Raw genomic sequence first — 9,081 nt, 5'->3', positions numbered from 1 at the left:
TTGTGAGTGTTTACAGCAGGCTTTAGCAGTTTGACAGGTAAGCCACATGTGGTTAAAATACTTCCTGTAGGCTTCAGTAGAAAATAAGCAAAGATACTTTTTATACAGACTCAGAAGAACAGGGGTCTAGCTTGTGTTGCTTTGGGGGCGGGACATTAGTTATCTCTGTCTAAATAAAAATACATGTATATAACTTGACTACTCTGTGTTTAAATAAATAATAAACATGTGCAGTAGTGTGCACATTGATTAGAACACCTCAAGATGTGTCATTTACTGTGCTTTGTACACAAAAGCATTTATTCATACAGAAATCATTCATTTTTGCAAACTCATCTGACATGAGTCTGACAGTGTCTTTAATGCGCATATTTAGTCTGGCCACCTTTGACATCAATAACAGCTTGAATTCTTTTTGGCATTGTGTCTGTGCACTTTCTCAAAATCTCTGTTGTAATTCTCTTCCTATTTGAAATGATTTGCCTATGTTGACAGTTTTTCAGTTCCTGTGGTTGGATTTTATGATCTTTTATAAGGGTTAGTTTACCATGGTTTGTTTTTTTAATATGCTTTACCATACCTCGCTGTGCTTTACAAAGCTTACCGATGCTTTCCCATGCTCTCACTGTGCTTTATCACACTTTCTTTTATAAGGGACACTTTGTTATTTCTGTCTTGTTATATCTTTAAATTATATTATGAAAATACACTAGATTTTTCTGACATTACAAAAAATGCATTGCAGTTTTTTCTTATATTACAAAAGTGCATTGTACATATTTTTCAAATTGCAAAAATGCATTGTAGAGTTTTATATTACAAAAATACATTGTGGATTTTTCTCCCATTACAAAAATGCATTGTAGAATTCTTATATTACAAAAATGCATTGTATATTTTTCTGAGAAACGAATTAGCAGAATCAGTCCTGACCAGTACAATGTGGAAACTTAATGATATGTTTTACACATTAACACCAAACCCACGTGGTGTCTTATAACAGGTGTTTCTGTTTGTTTCACAGCTTTGTATATAGTGTGGCTCTCAAAAGTATTCGCCCCCCTTTCATTTTATTGTGTTACAACATCGAATCAAAATGCATTTAATTAGGAGTTTTTGCCACTGATCAACACAAATAATGTCAAAGTGAAAAATAAAATCTACAAATTGTTCTAAATTAATTACAAATACAAAATAGAAAATAATTGATTGCATAAGTATTCACCTCCTTGAGTCAATATTTGGTAGAGGCACCTTTGGCAGCAATTACAGCCATGAGTCTATTTGGATAAGTCTCTACCAGCTTTGCACATCTGGACACTGCAATTTTTGCTCATTCTTCTTTGCAAAATTGCTCAAGCTCTGTCAAGTTGGATGGGGACCTTTGGTGAACAGCAATCTTCAACTCTTTCCACATATTCTCAATTGGATTGAGGTCCTGGCTTTGACTGGGCCACTCCAGGAAATTGACCTTTTTGTTTTTAAGCCACTCCAGTGTGGCTTTGGCTGTATGTTTGGGGTCATTGTCTTGCTGGAAGATGAATCTTCTCCCAAGTCCCAGGTCTCTTGCAGACTTCAGCAGGTTTTCCTCCAGGATTTCTCTGCACATTGCTGCATCCATTTTGCCCTCTATCTTCACAAGCTTTCCAGGCCCTGATGCAGAGAAGCATCCCCATAGCATGATGCTGCCACCACCATGCTTCACGGTAGGGATGGTGTTCTCAGGATGATGTGCGGTGTTAGGCTTGAGCCAAACATAGCGCTTAGCGTTGAGGCCAAAAAGCTCTATTTTGGTCTCATCAGACCATAGAATCTTCTTCCACTTAGTCTCAGCGTCTCCCACTTGCCTTCTGGCAAACTCTAGCCGAGATTTGATGTGAGTTTTTTTGCCACTCTCCCATAAAGGCCAGTTTTGTGAAGCACCCGGGCTATTGTTGCCGTATGCACAGTGTCTCCCAGTTCAGCCGTGGAAGACTGTAACTCCTTTAGAGTTGCCATAGGCCTCTTGGTGGCCTCCCTGACTAGTGCCCTTCTCGCCCGGATACTCCGTTTTTGAGGACGGCCTTTTCTAGACAGATTCAAAGTTGTGCCATATTCTCTCCATTTCTTAATAATAGACTTAATAAATACTGTGCTCCAGGGGATATTCAATGCCTTGGAAGTGTTCTTATATCCTACCCCTGATTGGTGCTTTTGAAGAACCTTATTCCCGATTCCTTCATCTTCATGATGGAGTTTTTGTTAGGAAATGTACTAACCAACTGTGGGACCTCCCAGAGACAGATGTATTTCTTCAAATATCTAGAGATATCTAAAAATGAATTTGAGATATCTCTAAATGATAATTTGGCTTGCTCTCTGGCAGCGGCTGCGGTCTCTGTGACAGCGACTCAATGACCCCCTGGATGACCTCATCCCACTCCCTCTCTGAGCGCCACGGCTTCTCCTGGCACCACACCCCCAGCTGTGCTCTCTCCCACTCGTCCGGTGCAGGGTTCTCTGATTCGACGGGTGGTAGGAAGACAAATAGGAAAGAAAGAGCCGCTGAATTTAAAGGCGTATCTCCCTGCCTGCGCTTTTGGTCTCCATTTTGTCATGTATGTGTTTTTAAACTATTATTTTAAAGGCATTGGGGTTTTAGAGCAGTGCTGGAGAAAGGCTGTATTGGTTTTATTGCTGTTTTTTTCTTCTTTTGAGCCCCGTCTCTGTGCAGGTATTGAGCCGCACTGCCCTTTAGTTTTAAATTGTAATTCTTTGTTTAGTTATTGTTTTAATTAACGGGCAGTACAAACCGCATGCCGTGACTGTGTATTCTAGATCTGCCCTGTTTGTTAAGTATAGTTACCACCTGTATTTAATAAAACGATGTTCACTGCCCGACATAGTAGTGTGGTCTAGTTTATATTTTCCTTCTTGCATTCTGCCTGGCTGATCCTACCCTGATTAGAAAGAACGAGTGCCCCTCTCAGGTGCTACGTATATTCAGCAGCAATCTGCCACATAAATTCAAGTGAATTTCTTTTAAACAAATATAATAATTGATTCAGCATAATGCTATTGACATATCCAAATTCGATCATGATTTCATATTATTTCATCAACAGTATACCACAAATACAAATACAGTGCAGAGACCAAACCCTTAATTGGGCGTATGGGGGAAAAGAAGCTGAGTTCCAAGGGACACTGTAATCCCGAAGGGATGAGCGCAGCCTGAAATACTAAAAGAGCGAGAATCCAGGGAGTGAGTACGTCTCTTGAAGGTCCTGGAATGTGCGTAGGCCAGTCATTTGAAATGTCATTTAAAACATAGATATTTTTGTTAATCCAGGGTGGGTAGACAAAGGGTTGAGAGCCTGTTAGCAGAAACAGCTGTCCCAGATAGGGGAAAGTTTATGTAATTTAGTATTAACGCAGAGAAAGTTAATGACATTTCTCCATGGCTCCAGCGTGTTAGCAATAATAGAAGCCGTACGTAGGGAGACATAACGCTGCTTAAGGCCACTAAAGGCAAGATCTTGAAGTCTGGTTTTGTTATGTTGGCCTCAATAGGGCGCCAAGACGCTGGTAATTCAGGATCAAGCCAGGTTTTGAGAATTTTAAATTGGAAAACCCAATAATACAATTTAAAGTTTGGTAGTGCCAATCTGCCATATGCTTTCAGACGATGCAATGTTGCCAGCTTGATTCTAGGATGCTTGCCGTTCCAAATAAATTTAAAGCATATTGAGTTTATCTCTTCGATATATCCAGTGGGGTAGAGGTAGGGATAGCATAGAAAACAAAAACAGTTATATGAAGGAGAACATTAATCTTTATAACCGATATTGTGCCATGTAAAGTAATCTGCGGCAGAGCCCATCTATTTAGATTGGATTTGATTTTATTCAAAGTCTTTGTAGAATTATATTTACGTATTTTTGAAGATTAGTATGAAGCCAGATGTCTGGAGCTGGAGAGGGATTTGCAACTGTAATGGGATCAATGTTGGCCACCGAGTTTAAAGGCATTAACAATGACTTGGACCAGCTGATTTTATAACCAGAAAAAACCAAAACAGTCCAGCACACGAGGAATCGAGTTGGATATATCAGAAATAAATAACAATACATCATCCGCATACAAGGAGATGTGGTCTTTGGAGCCCTCTACATCAATGGGAGCAATATTACTACTCTGCCTGACAGCCTGCACAAGGAGTTCTAGAGAAAGAGCGAAAAGTAACGAGGAGAGGGGGCACCCTTGCCCAGTACCTCTGCCAATAGTGAACTGTGAGGATCTGACCAACCCCACCTGTATACAGACAGTGGATTATTATACAGAGTGCAGATCATGTCAACAAATGAACGGCCAAACCCAAAACTATCAACAGCTGCCCACAAGTAATTCCATTCTACCCTATCAAAGGCCTTCTCTGCATCCAAGGAGAAAACCGCACAAGACACCGCTTGTTGGGAAGCCGATTCAATTATATGCAAGAGACGGCGCATATTGTCGGAAGCTAGCCGACCCTTCATAAAGCCTGTCTCGTCCTGATGAATGGCCCCGCTGGTGGTTGGGTTGGCCAGAGACCCGGCGTACCCGAACCCTCAGTGCAGGGTGACAGAAACGCACCTCAAGTGGGCGTATGCAGCGGTGGACGGGGTACTGCACGAGGCCCCGCTCCCTGAGCCAGTGGCCGCGGAGCTCCTGTCTAGCACGTTGCTTCAGATCTCCAGTCTCCAAGGGCAAGCTCTGGTCGGAGCCTGGCTAGCTTGATTGTGGCTAGCAGACAGCTGTGGTTGTCACAATCCAGGGTCCCTGATGCAGAGAAGGCTGCGCTGCTAGACGCGCCTATTTCCCTGGGACACACCTTTGGGCCAGCCGTGGAGGAGATCCTGCGGAGATCGCACCGGGAACACAAGGCGGCTATGTTGGATAACCTAATTAACACACAAATGTCTTCTTCTCCAAAACCGCTAGTCTAATCATAGCAAAACTTGGCATATTTTAAAGGGTGGTAAAATGAAGTTGCTATAGTAAAAAAAACATTGCTGCCGTTAGGCCAATCAAATTTCAGCATTGCTCCAGTTGCATAAATTGTGCATAAAATGAACACATAAAAGGAGGCCTATCAGAAATAATGTATACTCTATTAAAAATACCTTGATATTCACCTTGACCTTTGACCTCTCCTTAAGGTCAAATGTAAAACTAGCTTATACCTCATTACAGAATGTAGATAGAGTCATGGTTACTATAGAACACATATAGGAACCCATATATGCTTTATTAAAAAATTACCTTGATCATGACCTTTGACCTCTCCTTAAGGCCAAATGTAAAACTAGCTCGTAACTCCTTACAGAGTGCTGATAGAGTCATGGTTACTATGGAACACATATAGGAACCCATATATGCTTTATTCAAAAATGACTATTCCCTATGACCTTTGACCTCTCCTTAAAAAACTAGCTTGTAACTGCTTAGAGAGTGAAAGTAGGGTCATGGATGGCACAATCACTCCACATGCAGACTAAAGTGGGTATTAGTATGGAAGCACGGAGAATACATCTAGTTCACATACAGATGAACTGAGATTCAAATGTTGTTTATTATTAATCAGTGCCACAGCACATTCACCAGTCACTCGCAGTATTTGTGTGATCTTCCTGGTCTGACATCACCGCATCATAACAACATGAGAACATAAGAAAGTTTACAAATGAGAGGAGGCCATTCGGCCCATCTTGCTTGTTTGATTGTTAGTAGCTTATTGATCCCAGAATCTCATCAAGCAGCTTCTTGAAGGATCCCAGGGTTTCAGCTTCAACAACATTACTGGGGAGTTGGTTCCAGACTCCCACAATTCCCTGTGTAAAAAAGTGCCTCCTATTTTCTGTTCTCAATCTAATCTCCATTTGTGACCTCTTGTCCTTGTTTCTTTTTTCAGGTCGAAAAAGTCCCTTGGGTCGGCCAGCTTGCCACAGAAACACAGACAGGAACAAGAATGCCTTGGAAGCCGTCAAGTTGCTTGCAACTTCTAGTTATTATTATTATTATTATTATTATTATTATTATTATTATTATTATTATTATTAGTGTTCTGACATTTTCACATTGTCTGTGGGTAATGATAATGATTAGAATAATGAATTAAAACATTTTCTGTAATTTGACATTGCTGTCTTATTATCACCACTCAATAGCCAGAATCCATTCATTTTCTTTTAATAATGTGCAATATTTATTTTCACAATAACATTCCTGGATATGAAAATATAATGCTATTGTAGGATACGTGTTTAGTGAGTATAAGTATAAGTGATAGTACATACGTAGTAAAGAGTAAAAAATACACTGTGCATTTTTTATGACATCCTGCATTTTCAACCTTTATTTATTTATTGATATTCATAGTGATCAGTACTGATTTATTTCAATAAAGGTAAGTGTGGCATGGAGAAGCCATCCAGTTTGCTTCGGTTCACAAGGCTTTTGGAACCAAACAACAAGGCTTTTCATGAACTCTTTAGCTTGTGTAGAATTGCAGTAACTATACATGTCAACAGTGCTGTTTGTGTGCGTAGCTTCTCTACATTGAAGATTATATATAAAAAAAAACCACTTACTGCTACCCTGACCCCAGATCAGTAAACACACACACACACACACACACAAACACACACACTGCAATCCTGTCCCCAGATCAGTAAACACACACACACACACACACACACACACACACACAAACACACACACTGCAATCCTGTCCCCAGATCAGTAAACACACACACACACACACACACACACACACACACACACACACACACTGCTACCCTGACCCCAGATCAGTAAACACACACACACTGCTACCCTGAGCCCAGATCAGTAAACTCACACACACACACACACACTGCTACCCTGACCCTAGATCAGTAAACACACACACACACACACACACACACTGCTACCCTGACCCCAGATCAGTAAACACACACACACTGACACACACACACACAGACACACACACACACACACACACACTGCAATCCTGACCCCAGATCAGTAAATTCACACACACACACACACACTGCTACCCTGAGCCCAGATCAGTAAACACACACACACACTGACACACACACACACACACACACACACACACACACACACACACACACACACACACTCTCACTGCAATCCTGACCCCAGGTAGCAGGAGGCTAACATAATAAATAATATTCAAACGCCTGCTTAAAATGGGATGCATTTGGATACCAGCATATCAATGACAGCTTGTTATTCAAATCCTCAATGGTCATTAACACAGGGAGGAAGCACCTTGTTTTAACTGCAGTAAATAAACAAACATCCATTAATCAAAGTTTCCAATAGAGAAAGACAGGGGCCCTATGACATTATGTTGCACTGTCAAATCCATATCACTTTTAAATGCAAGCAGTACATAATATTGTAAGAACAATAACAAGTGAAGGCAAGCACACATTTCAGGGATTTTATTTGCAATTTCAAATGCATAAGTACATTTATAAATATTCTTACAAAGCCCAATGAGATTCCCCTTCAAGGACAGTAACATTGCTCTTCTGTAGCTGCCTTGAAGATTCACATTTAAAAAAAGAATAACAAAGCAGAACAGCACACCAGAATACACCAAATTATACATTAACATGTAGTGAAGCTTTGACTTGTAGTCTAACCCAGCTAACAGGACTAAGTGGCTCTATCTACAATAGAGAGGCACGCGGCTTTCACACAACAAAGACTCCCTGAAGTTACTTTAAGAAATCAGCCCATAAAGAGCAGCATTAAACAGTTAAAAATCCCTTATAGAGCAATTAGCTTAACATGACATTTCAAACTTGTAATGATGTTTGCAGCAGCTCTGAGTTGGTCTGAGGGCTGTTTCTTAAATAATGAAGGGGCAGGCTGATGGAGTGGATAGGTAGAGCCCTACCCCTGACCTGGGTTACATGTTTAAAAAGTTCATGGCATTCAAAACAGCAGGAGGCTAATACAAGAAACAATATTCAAAAGCCTGTTTAAAATTGATGATTTCAATAGCAGTATATTAATGACAGCTTGTTATTCAAATTCTTTTTTTTGTGATCAAATGTTTTATTAGGGAATCAAGAGAACAACACACATTACAGTAACAGTTCCCATTTTTTTTTTTTTTTCACCACCTCTCCCCCCTCGGGTGTCAGCCTCCCCCCTCTCCCGAAGGACCTCACAAACCCAATTCAGTCAGAGATAGATTCATCAGAGATCTAACAGAGTCTGCGGCCGATCTCCAGGCCCCCCACCCCCAGTGCTGTGGACCCAAGCAGTGGAAAGTTCAATTTAAATGATATTGAGAAAGGCAAGGGTCCACTGACGATAGGGAGGGAATGTGGAGGCTACCAGCGAAGAGCTATCCTCCTTTTGCTGCAATGATAGGTCAGGGAATGATCATCATTCAACAGTAAGCACCAAATCATAACACTGTGTAACAATTTTTTTTTTTTTTTTGTTCCTGGGTAGCAAGTGTTATTTCCTAATTGTTTATGTCTCAAAAGTATAGAAAATGGCTATTATTCCCCACAAACTTTGCTTTTGTGACCAGGACAGTGATATTTTGAAATTTACCTATTTTCCAGAACAATCCAGATAGATTCAGTGCTGAGTAAACTTGGAGTAACTTCTAGAACTTTCTAGAACTTTCCAGTAATATAAATAGTAGTATAAATACAGGGGCCTTAAGCCCACCAGTTCAGTTTAGTTCCAGCTGCCTAAGTGGATACATATCTGCATTTTTCTGAGATGGCATCAAGGTCATAGGAGACTTCAAAATGGTGGCATTCCTGATGGGTCTCCAAGGCGGTTTTACCAAGTTTCCCTGCACCAAGGCGCACTACCACAGGCAGGACTGGCCACAGCGGACCGAGTTCTCTGTGGGGAGGAACAACGTCAAGTGGGAACCACTGGTGGACCCCCGGAAGGTGCTGATGCCACCACTGCACATCAAATTGGGCCTTATGAAACAATTTGTCAGAGCTTTAGATAAGGAGTCGGCAGCCTTCAAGTACCTTCAAGACTTCT

The sequence above is a fragment of the Acipenser ruthenus genome, chromosome 34 (genome assembly GCF_902713425.1).
Source record: "Acipenser ruthenus chromosome 34, fAciRut3.2 maternal haplotype, whole genome shotgun sequence".
Lineage (NCBI taxonomy): Eukaryota > Metazoa > Chordata > Actinopteri > Acipenseriformes > Acipenseridae > Acipenser > Acipenser ruthenus.
This window is presented reverse-complemented; position numbering follows the sequence as displayed.